General features: G+C 45.0%; 1 protein-coding gene across 12 annotated transcripts in view; it reads left to right on the top strand.

Annotated features, from left to right (window-relative positions):
- Positions 1 to 5,334: 5,334 nt before the first annotated feature.
- The window catches only part of LOC308198140 (uncharacterized protein), a gene marked incomplete at its 3' end in the record, with an annotated part of 176,686 nt that continues 158,915 nt past the window's right edge, over positions 5,335 to 23,105 (top strand). For 11 of the 12 annotated variants that reach the window (XM_080599941.1, XM_080599940.1, XM_080599949.1 and 8 more), the window contains exon 1: positions 5,335 to 5,649. The remainder of the gene's footprint in view (positions 5,650 to 23,105) is intronic. The other variant, XM_080599942.1, reaches the window with a different exon arrangement.

The following is a 23,105-nucleotide window of genomic DNA, read 5'->3' on the forward strand; positions in this document are numbered from 1 at the left end:
AGGCTGCCTTTGACAGCATAAAAATTTGAACACTGGGCTACTCTCAGGTTTGTATTAGTAGTTTGGAGAATGAAGAAGAGTGTAAACACCTCACAAAGAGTCCTCAGTTTAAATTCAATTCTCAGCTTTTCCTTTAAGATGCACAGAAACATGATATTTCTTTCATAAATACCTACTTTGTTGTTGTTTTATACATAAAACAGGCAATGGGGTCTCCTGTGTTTAATCATTTTAATTAAAAGTGTGAATTTTGCCAGTTGCATCAGCTGGTCTATGATTTTCTATGGAAGGATTTCTGCTGTGAAATTCATTTTAAATCTGGTTACCTTTTAATATTTGAAATCCTGGAAAAGTGTTTGGATTTTAAGAGAAAAAACATAACGCACTAACTTTGCTTTTAATATTGGAAGGATATTATTTAAATTTGATATTTTCCAGCAAGTCTTCTGAAATGCTCGTGGGGTGGGGTGCAAGGAACCAAGCCTTACTCAGTGTACTTGTAGGCACAACTTCCCTAGATAAAGCTTGAAATATCTCATGCGAGAAATGTCAGCATTTCCAAATTCTTTTCCCCCAGTGAAACAAATGAAAAAAAAAAATCAGAAAAGGAACATTTTCACACAGCAGGGAGAGGATTCTGAGGAGTTTTGAATGGGAAATGTCAAAACAGAAAGTGTAACTGTTTCAGTTTTGCGTTTCTTTTCATTTTGATTCAAGATGAGATTTTTTCATTTTGATTATCTCCATCACGGAGTGAAAGGCCTTTGTCAAAACTGCCATTTTCACATGAAAAAGTTTCAAGTTCTGAAAATCACCTTCTTCTGGTGGGAAATCTTATTGATTGAGGGAGTTGGACCAGCCCTAACGTGAGGCTGAGCTGTGCGCAGCCCCTGTGAGCAGGCCTCATGTCAGGGCCTCAAGGCCATGCTGACCATCCACACTGGCTCAGCTTCTCGGCTGGGGCAGCCTCCTCATAGAGGTTTTGTGTGAGCCCCCTGACTTTATGGGACTAGCTGCCTTTGAGTGGCTGTCAGGTGGTGTCAGGTGGCCATGTTTCCCCACAGTGCTTTGAAGGGGATGAGGACAAGGAGAGGGAGCAGAGCAAGAGAAAACACATGACCCTGAGGCCTCAACCCCAGGCCTTCTCAGAGGTGGATGGATGAGCAAGGCTGGGGCATTATGTCCACGTGCCAGATGTGGTCCCCATCCTCACTCCATACATCCTCCCATTGGAAAAGGTCCAGGATGAAAAATCCTTGGATGAAGGCTCTCACAGACTCACACGTCTGAAATGGTCAGGGCTGTATTGATGCTTTTGGGGTTTGATGCTTTCATAGATTTCAGCCAGGGAGAAGCTGGGAGTGAAGGACAAACCTGTGGGCTCTTCCCTGTGCAGTACTCCTCTGGAGATGCCAGCTGTATTTGGTGTCTGAAGGGTACTCCGGTTGTGACCACTAGGTGAGGGAGTGCTTCTGAATAGGACACCCCAGAAAGATTATTCCTTCTTGCTTTCACCAGAAAGATTGTTCCTTCTTCAGGTCTTTTAAAGCACATGCATCTCCCAGAGAGAGGGAAGATAGGTCATTAGGAATCCAATTCCCTTGCTGTGCAAATGTTAAGAATAAGACAGGGCCCTACAAACCCTAAATAAACAGAAGTTACTCCAATAAATAGCCTTGCAGAACCCCAATCCTTTAATTATTTGTGTGTTTAATGCCTCATTGATCTCACCAGGATGAGTGATGTGATTTTAACAAAGTATGAGTGCGATTTGCAGGATACTCAGGAAGTTCAACTTTTAGTGACAGAAACCACACCAAGAATTTTTTGTATACAAGAGAAAAAAACAAAACAGAAACCCCTTTACTTCAAACTCTGCTCAATCTCCCTCCCCCCCAAGTAAATTAACTGTTTTTAACTTTTCCTTATTGCATTGTTGATACTGCAGACAAACCTGTTACTGTATGTACTTTTTCGCTCTGATCTGCTAAAAATATATATATTTTTAAAATAAACATTTTTATACTTATTTATTTTACTTAAATACATATACACATACTTAAAAGTACAAATCTACTGTTCTTTCAATTGCCTTTAGTTACAACAGAGGGAAAACACAACTTTGATTTTTTTAAATGTTTATGAGCCTTGCTTTTAGATCTCATGTGAGCTCAGATAAAGCTAATTTTTATTTTGGAGAGCACGTGTCTGAAATTTGATGCTAGCTGCTAATTTTACAGAGCTTTCATCCTGGCAGAGATATCTGAGTTCGGCAGGTCTCAGGAATGTCCACGTAGGCTGTATTTATGCGGTTGCAATCATACCTAGGGAATCTCAGTCTAAACAATATCATCATCGTAATTCAGCTCCCAAGCCTGTGCCTGTTAACAGTCTGGGAGCCTTACCTCCTCTTTAATCCATTGATTACACTTGATAATGCTCCTGCTTACAACTGTCCAAGCTGAGAATCCCTGAGCAGACATCTTTGCCTACTATCCAGCCATGCCTTTGTCAGTCCTTGGTGCATGTAGCACACCAAATTACTCTTTGCATTAGCATAAACAAAAGAAATGCAGTTTACGAACCATTAGTACGTTTTCCCTATATTTGCGTTAATTATAAGTACACCATACCCAAGTACTGATATAACTTTATTCTATAGAAGCTTTCAAATAAAACAGTATTTATTGTGAAAGATGATTGCAGTTTCAATAACAACTCCTTCTTATTACTTAAAAACATATATTTAGCTAGATACCATGAACACTAAGTTTAGTTCACTTGGCAGCACTTTAACCAACGCTTTTATAATCTTTGTATTTAAAGTCCCAAATAAGCCATAATTCACTGGCCATGCTGAGTAGTGACTGTATGTATCCTATGTTTTAGAATAAAAGTATAAAATTACAGAGATATGATCAATTATTTTAAAAAACGTAAATGTAGTGAAATGGTGTAGAAGAGAACCACATTGGTCTTCATTACTCTGAAAACAGAAATTGCTGGGAAGCGGGGAAAAAAGCAATCTGAAAAGAAATGGTTCCTGGGGAGAAATGGCTTTTCTGCAAATGGCACTGAGTGAATTCAAAAGAAAGTGGCTAACAAGGCGTTTCCTAATAACAAGCCGAGGGTGTTTCATACCCTTTCATCTTTAAAATTACAAATGTAAAATAATGTACTCTGTTTTATCAAGGATTACTCACTGGAGCCCATGTTTTTCTTTGGGACTGAGCGGTGCGTAGTACAGCGCGTTGCCTGAGAACCCTTCACTGCTGCCAGTGGATGTCTGCGCTGTGTGGTGCTGGGGAACAGGGGGCATCCACTTGTACGAGAGCCTTTCTTTCACCTTCACCTAGGATATTCTCCTACAGCCAGGAGTTGGGAGCAGTTTGCGACAATCTGATGAAAATACAACTCTGAGTTTTTTGGTTTCTTCCTTCCTATGGGAAGGAGAGAACCTGTAAAAGCCCTTTGAAAGAGCCCTTCTTTGCATTCCTTTAAAAAAGGGGGTTTTACAGATGGTGCTCACAGGGTGGACAGCCCCTTGGATTCAAGTGGGAGGTGGGACAGGTTGTCTGTGTGCTGGCGGTGCCCCACATGTGCTGCTGGCCGGGGGTGGTAGGAGGGGGCTCTGCTCGTTCCGCAGGGTCCTTTAATGCATCTCCTCCTTGTCCTGCCCAGGGCAGCTCATTCTGGAGCAGGATGGAAAGGGTCCTGCCTCCACCGAGGAGGGATAAACTCCCTCCTTTTAACACTTAATTAGGGGTAAACTCTCCCACAGGGCATTTAATCCAGATTTGTATATCCTGACAGCATGGAGTGTTGGTGAAACTTTTTGTAAATTGCCTTGCTATGAATTTCTAGCATTCATTGCAGCATGTGGAATAAACCAAGGCTTTCTTCTAAAAGAGAAATACTTAACAATGGCAAAATAGGAGGAGATGCACCTGTGGCCAACTGATAAATATATGGCTTTATAAAAATGTAAAGTTTTGAAATTTTGGTTAACACAGTGAGAATTCAGAACACCATGAATAATTATAGATGATCCATTGAGGCTTGGTTGCAGTATTGAGCTAATATTGCAATATTTTGGACTTGGGGTGTGTTTTTTTTCTGAATTTCCAAGATGCACAACATAAAAATAAACTGAAAAGTGGCGCTACCTAGTGGGTGAGGAAACAAACTGGATCCCATACTGATTGCTGAAGGCCAACATTGTCTTTGTCCCTTATTCTTCAGCTTCCTGCCTGTAAAGCAGCGTAAAATTACTGACCTCCAAAGGAGCTGGGGATGTCTTGGGGGAAGTGACCACTCAAGATGAAGGCCTTTGGGAAAGAGTGCCCCAGGGCTGGTCTTCTGCATACATTTCCCTTGACCTTGGTGATTGATGGTGGTGGGGTTTTTCTTTTTTTTTTTCTTCTTTTTTTTAAATGTTGTTTTGATTCAATTTGTTGGCTGATTTGTTAAGAATATGGGATTGCTTTTTAATGTTTTGTTTATTTTTACCCCATTCAAAGGCAGTGGAAGCTGTTGGCTGTCCTCAACCAAGTAGGCTGAAGCAGTACAGGTCTCAAGGATAATTAATTGCATACAAGTTCTAGGCATAGATGTGATTGATTAGAGGAGAAATGCTCTGTCAGTTTTGGCGGAGGGGAAGGATGTGGCACAAACACACGTGTTACCAGGCATCAGAGGACAAACGTGTCTGGATAAGTTGTGCCACTGGCAGCACCTGACTAGTAGCTCACAGCCCAAGGCCCTGTGAGCTCAGGCTTCATCATTTCCAGTGCTGTTGGAAATGCCTGGTAATTTTACTCAGGGTGCACATTTCCTGTCACTTTGCTGCCCAAAGGGGTAGTTCTGCTGTCCATTGCAGTCCCGCCTTCCCACTCCCACCCTTGCCATGGGGACAGCACCGATATGCGTGCTGTGGCACAGCTGAGAGACTTGCTGTATCCAAAACAGGATCGTTTTGGCCAGGTTAGTCTGTAGCTTGATCATATCTTGGATCTAGTGCCTGACACAGCTGTGTCAGTGTTGGTGCTGGCCCAAGGGGAGGACAGGAACCTGTACCGGAGTGAAATTGTACCTTTTGGTACCTTCATGGAACCAGTCCCTGGGGCTCTCAGTGAGCTGTTTGTTTGCTGGGCAGTTGTCCTGGCTTCATTTCTCCTCACATTTCAGGTAAACCATTGCTATTATCAGGAAAGTTGCCCTGTATCTTTGTTGCAAGCCTTTTGAGTGAACAGCAGCAGTTTTACACTTGTGAATTTTCTTCCATTCCTCTGAACTATATTCTAATTTGGAGTTTTTCATCTTTCTGTTTAACAGGAAAGATGCCTGCTCTAAAAATATGGAATATGGCTCCAGATCCCTGTTCTGAGAACAGCTGGTCACGTTCAAAATGAACGCCTAAAGAAAATAGCAAATTTGAAAAGAAATGTGAATTTCTGAATGCTGGCAAGTGGCAGGCTGGCCTGAGGTAAGGCAGCCAATTCCTGGATAACTCCAGCGCCAGTGAGAGCGCCAGAACTTTCGCCTTCCCTCTTTCGCTGCAGAACTGGTGCTAAGGTTTCGCTTTCGCATGCAACCATTCCCCAAATGGTTAGTTCTGGAAATAACAGCCCAGTTCCAACGATGACACAGGTGACATTTTCAAAATCAAAAACTGGGACAGTTCTGTAGTGACATTTTTAGGGTCCCAAAATATCACTGCAAAAGACGAACGTATGCTTTAAAAAACATGCTGATGTCACTACTGCCAGTGTCTGCTTCAACCCCGATGCATGCATACTTCCCTGAGTGCAAGGTTTTTTCCAGTTGCTTTAATTCTATGTAAATTGTGTCATGAAACACTGAAAGTGCTGTTAATGTTCATTCTGGTCTTGTCTGAATCATGAAGCTGAACCAATTTAACTCCAATTAGTTCAGTAAACCAGTGGAACAAGTATATAGAGTCTCCTGGATTGTTTAAACTCATTATCTTTTAGCCTGTACATTTGATAAGTCTGTGATAGCTGGCCACAACTCCAGTTTTAAATGTCGTATTGGCATTTATGCCCGGGCTGCCCGGGTAGGAAATGGCACACCTCGTCGCGCTGCCAGGGTGCCTGAGCAGTCCCTTCTCGGCTGCAGCGTTTGGAGGGGCTGAGTGCTGCTGGCTGCTCTCTGGGCGCTGCTCTCTGCAAACACAAAGTGACTTCTGCTCACTTCAGGGCACTGCCTTGACCGTGTGTTTTGCAGTTAGGAAGGAAGGAAGTGTTTTAGGGTTTAAAAGGAAAGTGGAAAAACTTGAGACCTCTGATGTGCTGAAAGAGGCTCCTGGGATGCTGAGCTGTCATACGGTACAACAGTGGTCTTGCTAAAATTAGAGTCAGTGGTCCTTTTATTTTATCAGTTAGAAGCCAAAATAGTGTTGCACACAAACTCGCAGATCCCACTAATTAGAAGTGGAGCTTTTGTGTCTGTCATCAAAACACAGTAAGTCCTGGAGGTTCTGCAAGGAATACGGAGTTTGGGGTGAGGTGTCAGAGGGAAGCAGGGCTGGATGAGGTATTTCTGCTAATGAAATACAAAACACATTCTCCTTGGAGATGTCAAGGCTTCCTATGAGCTGAGATAATTGACTTACCATAACAAATTTGTGACAAAGGCGGGTTTACACTGATTTGCAGATAAACTCTGAGCTTAAGACACTGGGCATGGCACGAGGCACGTGGTGGGGTTGGGACTGGGCATGGTGGAGGAGCCCACACTGCTCCGTGTTGTGCTAGGAGGAGCTGCAAGGCTCTCCGGAGCCAGCAAACGTACTGTACTAATTTGTCCAGACCCCTGAGCTTAAGGACAACTGCTTATAGTGCTTTACAATGCTAAGTGTACACAACAAAAGGTGACAGGTACACAGAAGTAAATTGTAGGCATCTTAAACGTATCGGCTCTACCCCTCATTACAAAATGGCTTTTCTGCTGATAGATATTTCCTACAGTGTTTGTCAAACAGTAGGTTCATGGCTTAGTCAGGGACAAAGTTATTAAGGACATAAAACGCCATCTGGATGATGCTAATAAACATAAAACCTAACCTTCAGATACACTGCTGCAGTGACCAGACTGCACCAGACCAGATTACCCTTTGTTTGTGTTAAAATGTGAGCCCTGTACTAACCATCTTGGCTGCCCAACTTCATATATTTTACTCTGGAAACCTAAAATGTGGTTATTCCAATGAGACAACCAAGTGACCTGTCCCTGGCATCTTACTGGAACACGGTCTTGAACAGGCTGGTTTCCTAGTAGAGTTTCTTTTTCGGTTTCCAAACAGTTGGTGGTTGGTTTTGAACTTTTATTTAGGATTTTTGTTTCTCAGTTTAGTTGGCAGTTCATGTGGCGAGGAAAAAAAATTAAAACCCTCCTGCACGCTGAAAAAAAACTAAACCTATCCTATAAATTCTTTTTGGATTTGTTTTTTCAAGAAAATGATGGGATTTTCCATTCAAAATGTGTTCTGTGCTGTCGCAATGACCCAGCTATCGTTTTACTCCCAGCACCTCTTAGAGGGTGTATTGCTGTAAGGGACACAAGAAGGCCATGTGAGCCTAACCCTAAGCTACCCAGCATTAAAGGATGGCTGTCCTCTGGAATCTGATTTTCTGTCGGTGACGGGATGTGGTTTGTCAAATGAATCTGTGCTTAACACTAGCACTTGCCACTAAGAGCCAGTCTTTGCTGGCAAACATTGCATCAGCTTTGCGGTTCCTCATTCTAGATACCACGGCCTTGCGGATAGCAGGCAAGAGGTGCTGATGAAGGCAACCCTTCTGGTGCTCCCCGCAGCGCTGGCCTCTCTGAGGCTGGAAGGCAAGGCCCGGCTCAGGAGACACCAGCTCCAGCTGCACGGTGCTGTGCTCTGCTGTGCTCGCGGCCAGGTCCCACGCACCCTGCACCCTGCAATCTCCCCCTTGTCGGCAGCAGCAAGATAAATGTTGGCTGCTTTACCAGCCTGGGCCAATCTGAGCAGACCTCTAGACAAATGCAGATTCATGTGTTATTCAGTGCTATGAGGCTGCAAGGAAGATGCACACATTAAGGTGTCCAAATCTGGTGCCAGAACTAGTCAGATGCTTCCCAAATGAGCATGCACATGTGTGAGAATGAAAATGTTACACTTAAAAAGGACAGAAAGTGAAGTTTGCTGTCTAACCAGAGGCTTCTTCATGCTGTCAGGCTGATTTTCAGCCTTGTGTATGGCATGTTAAAATAGGCAGGACAATTGCAAGGTGTCCATAAGCCAAGCCTTTTGGAAAGTCATGGTTCCCAATGCACCCAGCAAGCTACTCAGCAGTTGAGTGGCTAAATAAGCTTGCCACTGTCCCTTTTTACTTGTCAAATAGTATTTTTTTTTGGGGGGGGGGGGGGCGGGAACATGCAACACTCTGAGCCATTCTACTCAAGTTGCCAGGCAAGCAGCAGCAAAAGTTTGACCACTTGGCAGCATCACTGTGTATCCACAGGCCCCAGCAGTAAGTCTGTCCTGGGGAGGTGACAGCTCTTGGCACTTCTTTCTCCCCTTTCTCTGTATAGGCTCAGTATTACAAAAATGTTTTCTACAGGAGCAAAGGGCATTTCCCCTGAGCCTGCAACAGTCACAGGGATAGCTCTAGGAGCAGGAGTGCGAGCAGCTGACTCTATGAACTGATGTTAATGCTAATTACCCCTCTGCACCTGAGCAGCTCTGTCATGACCATCCTTTAATGCTCACTCCAGCCTATACTTTAGCTACGTAAGTTTAAAAGTGCCCCCTTCCTTTCGCCCCTGAGGTGTCAGCTGCAGGAGGTCTGCTCTGCCTCGCTTGGCTAAGAGTGCCACTGTGACATGAGCACCCTTAGGTCCCCGGGGCAGATCAGTGTGGCTGTGGGGCCTCGGTCACTGCCTTAGGTCCTGGACAAGCCCGCTGCCCCCAGGATTGCCCAGTCTCAATGGAAAGAATGAACAGAGAGTTTAAAGCAAGAGTGGTGATGGAAAGTTGGTGTTTCAGTGCAGAGTGTGGGTTTCCACCTGGGCTTGTTCTCAGCTCCCCACCACCCCCCAGCATGAGATGGCCTCCTCAGTGCCCTGCAGCAGCTCAGGCCAGGCCAGGCCAGAGCAGTGTCTGTGCGTGGAAAGCACTTGACTTCTCCTCCTCCAGCCCCTCTGCCCTGTCCCCTACACCCTGCATTTGGGATAAGACTTCTTGCATACTTCTGGTCAGAGACTTGAGGTGTAAATAACGTGAAAATGTGCAGTCAGTAGCATGTGCTCAACTAAAGCAAATCCTACGCATAAAGTTTTAATACTAGTAAGTCATTTGTAAAAATTCTCATTTGTCTGAAGCCATTACGGGTGTATGGTACTCAAAGAAAGGTGTCATCTCTGGTTTTCATCCGATATATCCTTTGGCTCAGACCTTGTCTTCCTTTTCAAGTGTGTATTGCCTTTAGTCGTCTCCATGTGTAGAGGATTTTGCTTCAGGTGGAATAAAGTAGCAATTTTTGCAAACAAAAAAATTCATCCTTATGAAAATCAGTTGCAATTTAATAATTCATAGAGTAATATTCAGAACAAGAAACATCAGAATCGAACTTAACTAAATATTCACAGTTTGGGAATATCCATGTTTACTTGCTAACGCTTTTTGAAAAATATAAGCCCAAATATAGGAAATCTGTGCTATTATTCATTACAATTAAATGGGCTTTGGTTCTCAGAGACTCCCACTAAAATCTGCACTCTGGTGAACAAGTCTGTACTAGATTATTTAGTGTCTGCTATTAATAAATATTTCATTGTGGTGATGGAAAATATTTTTTCTTTGTGATACAAGCCCATTTTTTGCATCCTGAAGAATTTTTAAGGCCTTTTTTTTTTTTTTCCCTGGGATGGGACTTTCATGTGCAGGCAGCTGCTGAACTGCTTTAGCGGCTTGTATTGGGGTTAGCTGGCTGGCGTGTGTTTGCGGCTGTGTGGTAGGCTGGGGAAGGTAAGTGGAAGAAGTGATAAGAGTTCAAATAATGCTTTGGAAACCGCCTCCTTTTCAGAGGTACTGAGATGCTGCTGAATTCAGACAAGGCTCCTGACCTTAAACCAGGATTTCAAATGGAGAGGCCTTTTCAGTCAATGGTCTTTTTAAGGCCAATGGAAAACAAGTGAGTTTTCCAAAAGCCATTTTTCAATGGAAATGTTCCTTTGCCAGAGATACCATGAGTAATCACTTCCTGCCACCAGAATGGGACTCTATTGTGTGTCAGGGAAGTGAGGCGAAGGGGGAAACCTGTCCAAAACATCTTCGTGTTTCACCATAGAGCCTTGGGAAACCAAGAAAATTTCTGAGAAAAACATCTTCCTCGCCACCCCCCTCCCCATTTTTGTCAAAATATCTATGGGGAGATAAAGGAACAGGAGGACATTCAGGGAAGAAGGAGCAGGCAGTGGGTTTCCTGACCACATTAGCTTCCTGGCTTCAGGAGCAAGAAGTCTTCTGTCCTGCAGGACTTGCTGACTTTCCTATGCTTGTTTGACTCTACGAATTCAATGGGCCGTGGAGATCCTGTGGATCCAGGGGTTCTTTCTGTGTCACAAACATCAAGGCAAATGCTGAGGTGATCATGCGTGGTCTTTTCTGGTCTTTCTAAGGTAGCTTCTCAAGAAAGTTTCTCCGGCTCTGTGCAGCCCCTTCCATTGGTACCTTTACAGGGGCTGTGCATTTGCTAGCATTAATTTAACATGGGAGTCAGACTCATCCATGGATGATAGTCCAATACTCATTGAATGTGTTGAAAATTTTCTGTTCTCTTCAAAGAGAGCAAGAGCAAGCCCACCTCAGGCAGCTGGCTGAGATGCCCACTCCCTTTGAGGGATCGATTTTCATGTCTTTTTAAAAAACAGACTACTGAGGGTCAAAGTAGCAACTGCAAGCTAGCTGTACTCAGAGTGCAGCACTGCCAGAAGATGCAGGGAGGGAGAACACAGATAGAGGGAAACAAAATGTGTCCCCCAGCTTCTCACGGCTGAGCTGTTCAAAGCAGCATTGCCTGGTCCCTTCCTTGCCTTGGTCTGCATTGCTTCCTCAGTGTTTAAGCGCCTGGCAGAGGCTAAAGCACGTTATTTATCTGTGTACTTTGTGGGGTGTGTATTTATGATGGAGGCGTGTGCTGAGGGGCTAAGGGCACTTCAGTACAGGAGTCTGTGGAAGAGATGCCGATAGTTCCAAAATCTAAAGGTTGCTGGTGTTTTTTAATTCCTCCATTACTTCAGGCAATTGATTCCATTTTCTAGCTGAAGAAGAAGGCTTTTTATGTTGAGCAAACCATATTCCAATGTACTTTCATTAGTTATATTCATTAATGAACAATCCCCCCTCCCTCCTTAGCACCTCGTATGTGCCCACAATGTAGTGGCCATTATGTCCCTATATGAAAATCACACACCCTTAACTGTTTTTAATAATCTGCGTGTGGTCTGTCTGGCTGTTCTGTCTGTCTGGCACAAATTTCTAAGGCTATTAAAAAGGAAAAATAGTATTGGCTCCTGTCAGTGAGACAAGGGAAGATTTTCAAGGTCAAATCCTGCAGCAAACTGCTTTCTTTCACAAATGTGAGAGACTTGTAAGGACCCCATTCACGTGATAAATATTTATGATTCGGGAGGAGGAATTCAAGAGCAAGCGAAATCTTCTGATGCTGACTATCGTGGGAATTTTTGTGGGGAAGGACATGAACAAAATTAAGGGGAAAACCTTCAGCAATTTTAATCATTTCAATTGCATTTTCTCAGCAATTTACTTTTCACTTGGGAAAAATCCTTTTCCATTGGAAATAGTGAATGAGAGGGATTTTTTTTCCTTTCCAGACTAAGTTCCCTATATTAAGCCTGTAAATCCAGAAGTGGGACTCTGTGCAAAATGCTTTTGCAGTAATGGGTTTGCTGGCATCCCTCGAAGCTGAGGGACTATATGAATTTGCCAATGTATGGATCTGTTTTCCTTCATTCCAAGTTTCTCAGCTGACTTGTAATTACATTGCATGGGAGGCAAATATGTTTTCTTGGGGTAAACTGAGATTTTGAGTCAGGGGAGGAGTAAATTCTCATTCTTTTTTCCTTCCTTCAAGTAGAAGCCTAAGGAGATGGAGGCCACTCCCTTTAGACTTGAACGTGTTTCTTTGCCAAGAGCATTAGTTTGGGTTAGGGGATGAATTGCTTTGAGTAAATATCCCAAGTTTGAAACCCAAGTATCCTAGAATAGACTGGCCAGATCTTCTTATTAGCAGCTGGATATTTCTAGACAAGTCAGGAAGTAGCAATCAGCTTGATTCCTGTGCAATGTTTGATCTGTAGGATCCTGACTTATTTCCCACTAAAACGGTTTCATCTCTTTTTAGTAAGTCCATGTGTTGTTTGGACTTCTCCCTAAAAAATGAAAATTGGTTAAATTTAAAAATCTGACTATTTAGAAACTTTCAGTAGAAAACATTTTTACCTCCACAGCGATGTTCCTTTGGGAATGCTGAAACATCCACTCCACCATGTCTGACAGAAACTGATGGGGAAACTTCTTATTCCCAAACAGCTTCTTCCAAAACTCATTCTTCATCTTATTGTCTCCTCTGGCCTTCCCAACTGCTTCTCATGCCCTGGGTTTTAACCATGGTCTCTAGCACCTGGAGGACCTGTACGTTCTTCCAGAGAACCAAGAGCGGGGCCGAACAAAGAGAGCAAAATCCCTGGGAAAACACGGCAGTGGTATCCAGCCTCACCCTCCCCAGCTCGGTAATATTTCCATGTAAAAACGAACCTTCCAAGTGATGCTCTCAAAACACAGAAAATCTGTTATGTTGAGTATCCAGGTGGTTCATCTGAGCATGGTGTGTGGCATTCAAGAGCCCCAGCGTGCCACTGCTGAGGGCTTCAGTCCTTTGGGGAAATCATGAAACACAGGTTACCTTCATCTGTGCTGCAGAAAAGTATCGAGTTGCCAGATATCTAAAGGAAAATTTATCTTATTTCGTGATTTGTAAACAAATCAACTGCACTGTTAAGAATAGTAGCATCAGAACTGAGAATCTTAGAAAAAAGGATTTCAGATAGGACCTGCAATCTATCCTAGTGGCAAAGTAGCAGCCCCTTTCTTCTTGGCACTGATATGAGAGCTTTATAAGCCTTGGTGTGTTCATCCTGAGTGGATGAAGAGGGTGTTTTATCACTCAGAAATAATGTTTGGCAACACTACAGTAAATGCAGTTCAATTTTAAGTGGAGAGACTTAGGCAGTGACAAGGTCAATGATGTTATTTTACATTAACATTTACTTAATACCACTATTTACTTGATTAGTGCTTGCTCTATGTATACCAGGTAGAGGACAGATATTAAGACCCTGCTGTCCTGCTAACAATAGCGAAGTATCAGTGAGATGAAGAGGGAGTGAGGAGCAGTGTGGATGCTCTGCCTGCTGTCCCAGGGGGCTGGCTTTGGATGGCTCAGCTGCTCCTGGCTCCTCCAAGCGCGTTCTGCATGGGGAGGCCGTGGGGGGGCCAGCATTTCCCCTCTGTGTCACTGCCTGCTGCAGGAACGAGGAGCATTGGGATGACTTGTGAATCAGATGCACATTTTCAAATCGTGATAATTAGTCATTTATTAGGACTGCATTTTACTTCTTTACTTTTTTTTTAGAGATTTTTCTTCTTCTCAGCTTATAGATGGCAAAGATTTGACAAAGCTTCCTATTGCCATACAATTTAGTATGTCTAGGGGAAATCACAGAGATAGAACCAATGAGCCACAACTGCTTTCAGAGTGGCTCTCTTTCTCTTCCACTTGTTCAGTTTCAGGAGCAAAGTCAGGTAAATAACTTCAGCTGACATGCGTTCACATTCCCTACAAAGGGCAGCCATGCTCCGTGCCAGGCTGGATGTCTGCTGTGAGTGTGCCCTGCATGCCCCGTGTGGTAGCACTGAGCCCCTAACCCAAAAGGGGCTCTATGTGGAGAATATGCATTGTGTGCCCTATTCTCAGCACATATTTAATTGATCAAAACCCATGGCGTGTTTGTGTGTGGTGGATGAAGTGCTTGCAAAATTGAACTTAGTCAAGGTTATTTGCAGAGACCACAAGGAAACCAGCCACCGTGACTGCTGAGATGTGCCACGCAGCATAATGCACAGCAGCAGAGCGCAGCTCAGAAGTAAATGCGTGCCATTTCCCCAGTACTTGGTAGTCCTCTTTCCCCGTGACTGCTAGGCTTGCTAGCACATCTCCTTTGGCCGAGATCAAGACTTAATTCACTTTTGGCTTAAATCCAGTTCTGCTATAAAATTAATGAAAATTATTTTGCTGTTATCTGTAAGTGCACAAAACACATGTGCGTGTACACTCCCATGCTGGTCAAGAAGGGCATGTGGGCTCGTGATGTGGATGCTTTCTAGTAATGGTGTACATGAAATGTGTTTAAAGTGTGATTTTAGCTCCTGCTGTCTGCAGAGCCATTTCCACTGTCCTGCGTGGATGTGCACACAGACACTGGCCCCAGGGACCTGGGCTCTTCTGGCTGTTTCTGCTGCCGTGGGGCAGCCCAGAGAGCTCAGCAGGTGAGGCAGAAGCTAGGTGTTTTGTGACAAAGCCATTAGCGACCTTCCCCATGGCTGGGTGGCACAAATGCCCAGCAGTGGGAAGCGATGGGAAGGGACCCTTGTTGCGGTGCGTTGGCCCCAAGCTGCTGGCTTGATGGAGGCCTGCTCCCATCACCTTCTCAGCATGGCTCCCATCTCCTCTGGGCAGGTCCTGCTCTCGGTGGCTGGGGACGGTGGCATAGCCCGTCGGTGTGTGGTGGGACTTACGTTAAAACCACAGAATATCACATTGTGGGCTTTGTCTTTCAGTGCTCAGAGACCAGCACAATCTAGCGTCAGCCAAAGTAAGAGCTTTTCTGAGACAGATACAAAGCCTGCTCTCGTAACAATTTCCCCTAACTCTGTGTCTGCTCCGTGCCAGTCCTAGGGGTGAAGCCTGAAAGCTGAGGCTGAGCTCTAGGGCCAGCAGCGTTGCGTGAGGACGCTATGGCCCCGCACTCCCACCCTCACCTAAGTTCTGCTCTGCGAGAGACAGAAAGTGTGCCTTGGGCTTTGCATCCTTCTCCATTCACCTTGTTTGGGTGCTCGTTTGCACGCAAGATGATTAACCTGACAACCCTGGGGGCTGTCTGACATCGAGCAAAGCAAACTCCCCAGGAGTTTATGATGCACGGGGTGCCGGCAGCCAGGCTCACGAAGTTTGCAGAAGCTAAAAACTCTCCACTTGCAAGCCATTTTTGCCATTATTTTGTGTATGACACTTACATAAAAATAACCATTTCCACTTTCTATTCCCCTTGAAGGAAACCGTGCTAATAATTAAACTGTGTGCAGGAACATGAAAGGAAGAGCAGATACTGAGCTGAATCCTAAACAAAAGTGTAACGGAAAGCAAAACTGTGTTTTCTGTCTAATTTTCTCAGATGTTAGGGCCTATTTATGATCTCCCTCATGCCTCAGAAACCTCACTGAAATCAACACATATGTGCTGTCATGCAACCTGGTTAAATTTAGCAGGGGATAAATTTTCATTTAGGACAACTGTTTGCTCAAAGTTGATATTGTTTCGGTTTCAGGAGGAGGTCTGGGCTTAGTCGTTACTAATCCACAGCCTGGAGGGCTATGTGACCATCGGAGAACATATTCCAAAATTGCCTTGTGTGCCCTGGCACAGGGGGTGCCCACTGCCCCATGGCTGTAGTATCAGGGGCCAGATCCCCAGCTGGGGTGCCAGGGCTGGCCTCTCCCCAGAGCCACACTTTGGGTACGATCCCATCTGCCCCAGTGAGCTAAGCCTAGAAGTTACCAACTTTATTTCTGAGTGGCGAAAATGTGAGGGGTAAGACCAGACTTTTCCCAACTTCACAGCCACCAAGTGACCCATTTTTTCCTAGAGAACAGGAGAAGTTGCACTGTCCTCTCCTGCAAAGCCTGCAAGCCAGAGCAGGCTTGAATCTGCGTCTTCAGGCTGTGCAGGAGAGGAACGCTGGAAGGGAGCTGAGATGAGCACCGCTGAGCACAGGCACATGGCTGCTCTTGCCTATAGCACTGCTGCTGCTGTCCTGCATCAGAACTGACAGCTTGTTCTTGCTGCAAAGTCCTCTGCTGCTTGCATTTAATTCTGAAAAAGTGGGACTGATGATAGCAGCGTAAGGGGAGACTTGCACCAGGTGTGAAACGGAGCAGTCCCACCCAACCCAGTGCTGCTGTGCTGGTGCATGCACCTCAAAAACCAGACCATTGTTTTTTCCCATTTTGCATTAGGCACCACTGATTTCAAGGCTTTCAGTTTTGTCTGAAAATGGTACTTAATAAGCTGGCTGTTAGGAGGGGAACCCTAGCAGTACTACCTTTTAATGAACATTGCTGTTTCAGTGTACGTGGATTTGTACAAGCAAGAGAGAGCATATGAATAGTTGGTAACAGCTGGAATTTAATTCAGTAAATGAACAGAGAAAATGGAGGTCTGACTAGTGAGATTAATTATTGTCTTTTCCATCACCGAGCTCATGAGCCACATCCAGTCCAGGCCAGAGAAAGAATAAAAGCTTTTGATTAAATGCAAGGAGCTGTAAAGAAGCTCGAGTACGAGCAGGCCAGCTCTGCTCCACGCATGCCACACCATGGCATGAGAAGGTCCCAGCTCTGTTGCCACTTGATGGAGAAACATGAGGGAACCGCAGTGTTGTGCTGGCACAGCCCGGACCCATGCTTGGGGATGCTGTCCCTGTGCCCTCTAATAGGAACCCGACTGAGACGAGCTTCTCAAAGGATTTCCTTCATAACAGCAACTCCAGTCAACTGGGGGGTGGGGGGAAAGTTGTGGTGCTTTGGTTTTTTTTATCCTAAAGCATCAGCAGACTCCGAACCAAGGGGATTGGTTTTTGTAAGTTTGAGATTAAACAGAGATGGCAGTTTGGACATACTAAGGAATTTTTTTAAATAAGGGCATTTTCGTTGTTTGCTGTTATTGGTTTCCCCTATGAGAGGATGGTGTTACCATATGTGAGAACGACTTGGGCTAGAAATCTCGCATCTGTTTTACCTACTTGCTCTTGCTGTGAACTAGTGCGTTTGATTAAATTTTTAAGCTGTACGCTTACTGTTGGAGCTCTTCTGTTTGAAGTGTTAGGAGTTTGAAAACTTCATTGGCTACTTTAAATCTTATGTACTTAAACCCTGCGAGAAAGTTATTTTTGTTGGCCATTTCTCAAGCACTAGCAATCTGCTTGGTGATGCGTGAGATGCTAATATCAGGAAACTTTCTTTCTCAAATAATTTGCACTAGAGAAGGAGCAGATTCAGTGAGACAGAGTGAAACCCTGGGCCCCTGTCGTGAAGTCAACAGGAGATGTTTTCCTTCCCTTTAACCCAGGGTGGCTTTTTGTTTCACGCTGAGGCATTCTGGAAGAAGCGGGCCGTTGGATCGCATGTGGGCAGGGGTTTTGGGGTTGAGCATCAGACCATGCAAGCTGCCTCCCTGGGTTAGACCGGGTGTCCATCTTGTCTCAGCCCCCGCTGCGTGGTGGCTGCTTGGAAAAAGGCTATGGATCATGTGTGGCAGGCAGCGGTTTGGGCACCGTGTGTGCAGGGGGCTGGGGACCGCAGCCCTGGTGCTGCGTGCCCCAAATGCCGTGCGGTGCTGAGCACCGACCCTGCAGTGGTGCCGTGTTTGCACCAGTTCTGCAGTGGTGTCTGCAGCTGTGCAAGGCACAGATGACAGGTTAGGTCTGCTCTGAGTGTCCCAGAAGTCGCTGGGCTTGTCATTTCTCCAAATTTCGATATGCATGAAGATTCTAAAAATACTGCATGTTCTTGCCAAAAAAAAATTAATAAATTGAAAATTGTTAAGATTCACTAAGGGTGCTCACCCTGACTGCGCCTAAAATCAAGGGAGTGTCCACTGAAGAGAGTACATACTCTTCCTATTTTAACCCACACGAATCTCACTTAACAACTTCCCCTGACAGACACTGTCTCTATAAATAAGTCCCCGTCACCTCCCCCGGGTACAATAACACAGTACACTAGAAGTGTCAAACATACGGCCCATAGGCCAGATCAGCCCACATATGTACTCAGAGCTGACAGAATCTAATCTTTCATCTCAAGAAAACGAAGTCTCTAGACCTCAGAGTTTTGAAGGAAAAAAAAAAAGCTTCTGAAAGGAACTGAATATAAGTTCAGGAACATCTGCTTGAAGCTGCGGGCAGCCAAGCACAGGGATGGACGGCAGGAATTTGTCGTTGGCTTCATTGGGATGTCAGGGCTTTGGGAGGATTATCAAGCCTTGCATTTTTTTCTCTGGCTGAGAGACTATAGTGCAATTTAGCACCTTAAAGAAAATATCAGTGTGCATTTATAGCAAGTTAACCACTTGTTCTCTACCTTTTGCCGACACAATTATTGAAAAGAATTCCCCTCCATGGTGCTTGTTTCTCATTTTCCTTTTGCATCCCACTGATCTACAGAAAAGATCAGAGTCTGCTTCTGGGCTAATCCAGCCACAATCCTCAGGATCCAACCTCCTGGTCACCTTGATAACATTTCTGACTGCCTCTTTCGTCTTTCCTGAACGTGAGTGGTGGTAAGAGCTTGCTGCACGGTTGATGAGGTCCCCTGGCCTTGAGCAGTGTTGTTATACTGCCTTATCTCTGGGGGAATTACCTTACCTCGCCTGCCGTAGCGGACTCTCAAGGCCAGGTGCTGGTGACTCACATACATCCTGTGGCCATCTCCAGCCATTCTCACTCCCTGCCCTTCTCAGCCAATGGCCTCCCAGGGTGCAGCAGTGCTGCTGCGCTGAGTCCTTACAAGCTACGATTGGGCATGCTGTGCTGTTGAATCCCACCTCATTTCTCTCTCCAGACACCCAGCCCCTTACTGCCCGCACAGCCACTTCTCTGGACCAAAAATATCCACCCTATGCCCTCTTTTTCTCCAAACTCGTTATGTTGATCCATCCATCCAAAACATTAAAAAAGATAGCATAGAAAGGATGTTTATGATTTTGTAAGTTGTGTTTTAGATACATTTTATCTTATTTATTTAAATTTGTCTTGAAAAATGATAGTGGAAAATGGAATTGTTTTCTCTTGCATTTTTTTTTAATTTTATTTTTTATTTTTTGGGGGGGAAGGGTTGCCATCTTGACCTGGAAAAATATGGCATGGATATTACTTTGATAAAGTGCAATGGTTCTCCTGGTGCCCCAGCTAAATCAGGAGAAATCCCTTCATCTGGGGCCTGAGACACCACTCTCTGCCAAGCGCACTGCCCAAAAGCACATTCATTTGAAGTGAATTTGAAGCACACTCATCTGAAGCAGTGCGAAGAAGCCCAGTTATTAAGTTCTGCTCCTTGCTCCAGGAAAGTCGGTTTTTTTCCTGATTGGGCCTCAAAGCTCGTTAAAGGGACTCTTTCTACCTTCTTCCTTTCATGTACAAAATGGCTTTAGCTGCTCAGTGCTCTCGGTTTGTTATTCAGCCGTGAGGGAGTCATGCTGTGCTCCTCCGGCTGTCTTGAGGGGTTCTGATGGCATTTAAATGCGACTCCTGTTTATGTAAGCAGTACATTCCCATGCACGGCCATTTAGGGCACATGTAGCCTTTTCAGCTGTAAACCAGGAGAATCCTATTGGGGTGAAACTGGAAACCATTGCTCCCACAGTGAAAGCACCATCATAAAGCACTGACAGAATGATAAAGGCTGGGTCTCTTACTGTTCAGTCTCATTTAGGAGACAGGCATTCAGCATTGCCTCACTCAAAACTTTACTGGGGAAAAAATCATCGAGATAGATCTGTTTTCAACCACAATACTCAAGTTGCTTTTCGTTTATAAAGTCAGATTATTTCTACAATGAGACTTTTGCATGAGGCATGGAGCGCAGGCCAATATACCGTGTTCGTTGGGGCTGGGAAAACCAAAATGACTTTATTTTTGACCCTTGAAAGTTTCTGATATCTCCATTTGGTTTGGATTTTCCCAATCTCCAACATGATGCTGTAGCTGAGTAGAGCATATGGTCCTAATAGATATTCAGTCCAGATGTTAGTTGTCTAATATGTATCCTGAACGGCTGTGCCGAGCAGCATATAAGGAAAGCTGGTGGAGCAGTTAAATAAGGAACATGCACATTCCAGTATTCTCACCAGTTTACTAAAGTTAAGAGTTCCAGATTGCAATACCTCCGGTTCTGTCACTTTGAATTTCTGGGAAATGTTAAGAGCATGAAACTCGCTGTACGCGTTCGGAGCGGGCGGGGAACGGGCCCACCTGAAACCCGAGCGCAGCGGCGAGCCTGCGCCGCGGCCTGGTCCTGCCGTGTGCGCATGGCCTGAACGGCTTTGCTCTGCGTCTGGGAGCAGAGCTCACACGGTGGTTGGTGGCCGTCTCCCGGTGCTGCCGGAGCTGGGACAGCCGGAGGAGCCTGGAAGAGGGGGTGGGCTGAGGTAAAAACTGACGCCTAGCAAGGGAGGGAGAAAATAACCCCCCAGCACCTTCTGAGCCCAGGGGCTGGTCCCTGCACCGCTTGAGCAGCAGCTGTGCGTGGTGAGGATTTTAGTTCTGGCAGACTGTGTGAAACTGGTGATGGACAGAGACACAGCATTAATCCTGCTGCCGAGGGAAGGTCTGTGCTCCGACAGGCAGAACAAATGCCCCCCACCAGTGGGAAGAGCTTCAGTTGGAGCTCGCATACTGCTCGGCACAAGAAAATCCCACCACGAATTACAAAGCTGAGGAAGCCTTCATGTTTTCCCTGCTGCTTAGAGAGCTATTTATATTTTAGTGTTCGACATAGCACTTAAGCTGAGAGCAGACCTGCTTTTCTTCTCCCATGCTGTACCTTCTTCGTCGTGCAGAGGTGGTGCTGGGGCTGCTGGGGAGCCTCGTGCTGTTGGAGACAGGTGTGAGTAAGGGGAGAGCTGAGAGCGGGTGAGCACAGCCCACCTGGTTCACGGCAACTGGAAGGAGGCCGAGACATCTGGCATGCCCCTCGTTCCCTCATCTGTGGCTGGAGCTGAAGAGCGATAAATCTGTGTGATGCTTCACTATTTAGTTCTCTGGGCTAGACTTCAGTTTAAGAATAGGGACAGGGCCATATCTGCTGGGTTTCTTTTAACAAATAAAATAAAATCTCTCTCTTTATCCTTCCTCTTCATCAGGAAGATTGACTCCCTGTAAGAGCCCCCCATAAACTGTGACCAGATGAGGGTCCTGACCTTACTCCTTGAGTCCTCTCAGCTCAAGCCTTGTTCTGATTTCAGTGGAAGTAGGACTCCACGCCAGCAGATAAGGCAAATTGCTTTATAGTTTTAACCTGTGAGTGCAACTTACTCAGCAAGGAAATTAGCAGCTTCAAACACATGCACAGGTACACACAAACCCTCTTATTGCTCAAGTAAACCTGAAAGTAGTTTGAGAGCTACAAGTTTATTGACTGGGAAGTCAATAAAAAGGATTAGCTTTTAAGATTAACAGTAAAACTTGATTGCTGCTTTCAGCAGCTAACCTAATAATTTCAGGAACAGAGACTCTGGGAGCTGTAGATCACACACAAAAACTTGGTGAACATCTTTGAAACGGAATGTTTTTTTATGCATGGATGGAAATAATTTAAGCCACATAAAGCAGCCTAGATAGGCTCCCCTATGTGTGTTTTTTCTCCTTGTCAAATAGAGAAGTGAAGACTTTGACCTTTTTAGGAACAAAAGGAAAGGGTTTTCTTTATGAGAAGTACTCTTTAGTGATTAAGTACAAGTGTCTTATTGTGTTAATTCTCAAGGTCTGTGCTTATTAACGTCCAATTGTTGACTGAAGGTATTGTCTGCAATTAATGCCCGTCAATGATGTTTACATGCGATGATGATATTTCATCAGAAAAGGTAATACTGTTGATACATTGCAGCCCTGAGAAATCAGCAGAGGGTTAAGTGCCACACAGAGGCTGTCAGTCACATACAGATGCTGTTGGGTGCCATGCCGGACTCTCGCACATCATCCCTGTTTGCTCACTAAGGCTTTGTCAGCTCTGCAGATGGTGGGTTTCTGGTTTGGGTTAGCCCGGGGAGGTGATGGAAGGGGTGCAAGGGGAACATGACAACAGAGCTGACCGGTCCCAATAGCAGTCTTCTGATGGTGGGACTTCTGGGGTAAATGCCATGGTTGCATGTGCTGAGAAACACCTGAACCTCTCTCCATATTCTTTCTCTGTGGCCTTTAGAAGAATCTATTTGACTTTTCTGTGGGGCTTTCAACTTTCTGCCTCACAGCTTTGGATGACTTTTTAACTTATGAGGCAATTTGAGGCAGTACTTACCCTGAGCATGCTTGTGTTTCACCCAGTAGTGTAGCTGCGTGTCTTCCCTGTATTATATTAACAACGTGACTATAGTGCCCTGAATGCTGAAGGGAATTTGCTCTTCTCAGCTCCCTCAGCCTCAAGTGAAATCTTAGGTTTGAAGTGATCCTCTCCAAAAACCATCAGAGTGATGCAGAAGGGGCCTTGAATCCTCTTTTCAAGATCAGTGGCTGCTGCTTGGCTGGGAGAGATGCAGAAGAAATGCCTGCTTTGCCAACTATCTCAGCAGATAGAGTCAAAGGCGGGAAGTGCGTATTCAGCAAAATGGAGAGTTGTCTTCAACAGCTCCTCAGAGGAAAGGTGTTTAAAAAAAAAAAAGAAAAAAAGAGCAAGAAGTAGGAATGAAATTGTAACTGAGGAAAAATAAATAATTTCAGTGCCTATAGCATGTATATAGAAAACGTAGTAGCTATATGTGGGTGTATTGTATTTTACTTTTAGTTTGTTACTCAGGGTCATACCTGAAGCAAATCCTGTCTTACTGGAGCCAAGTACTTCCAGTGACCTGGCATTTGCTCCCAGGCTTGAACTTGGGGCAGGACTAATCCCTGGCAGTTCAGAGGGGAGTCTGCCTGCTTTCCTCTCTGGGATCAGGTTGCCCCCTCTTAAGGCTAAGCTCCAGTACTGGTCCTATGTGGAA

Source organism: Anser brachyrhynchus (assembly GCF_964034855.1).
Source record: "Anser brachyrhynchus genome assembly, chromosome: 7".
In the NCBI taxonomy this organism is placed as follows: Eukaryota; Metazoa; Chordata; class Aves; order Anseriformes; family Anatidae; genus Anser; species Anser brachyrhynchus.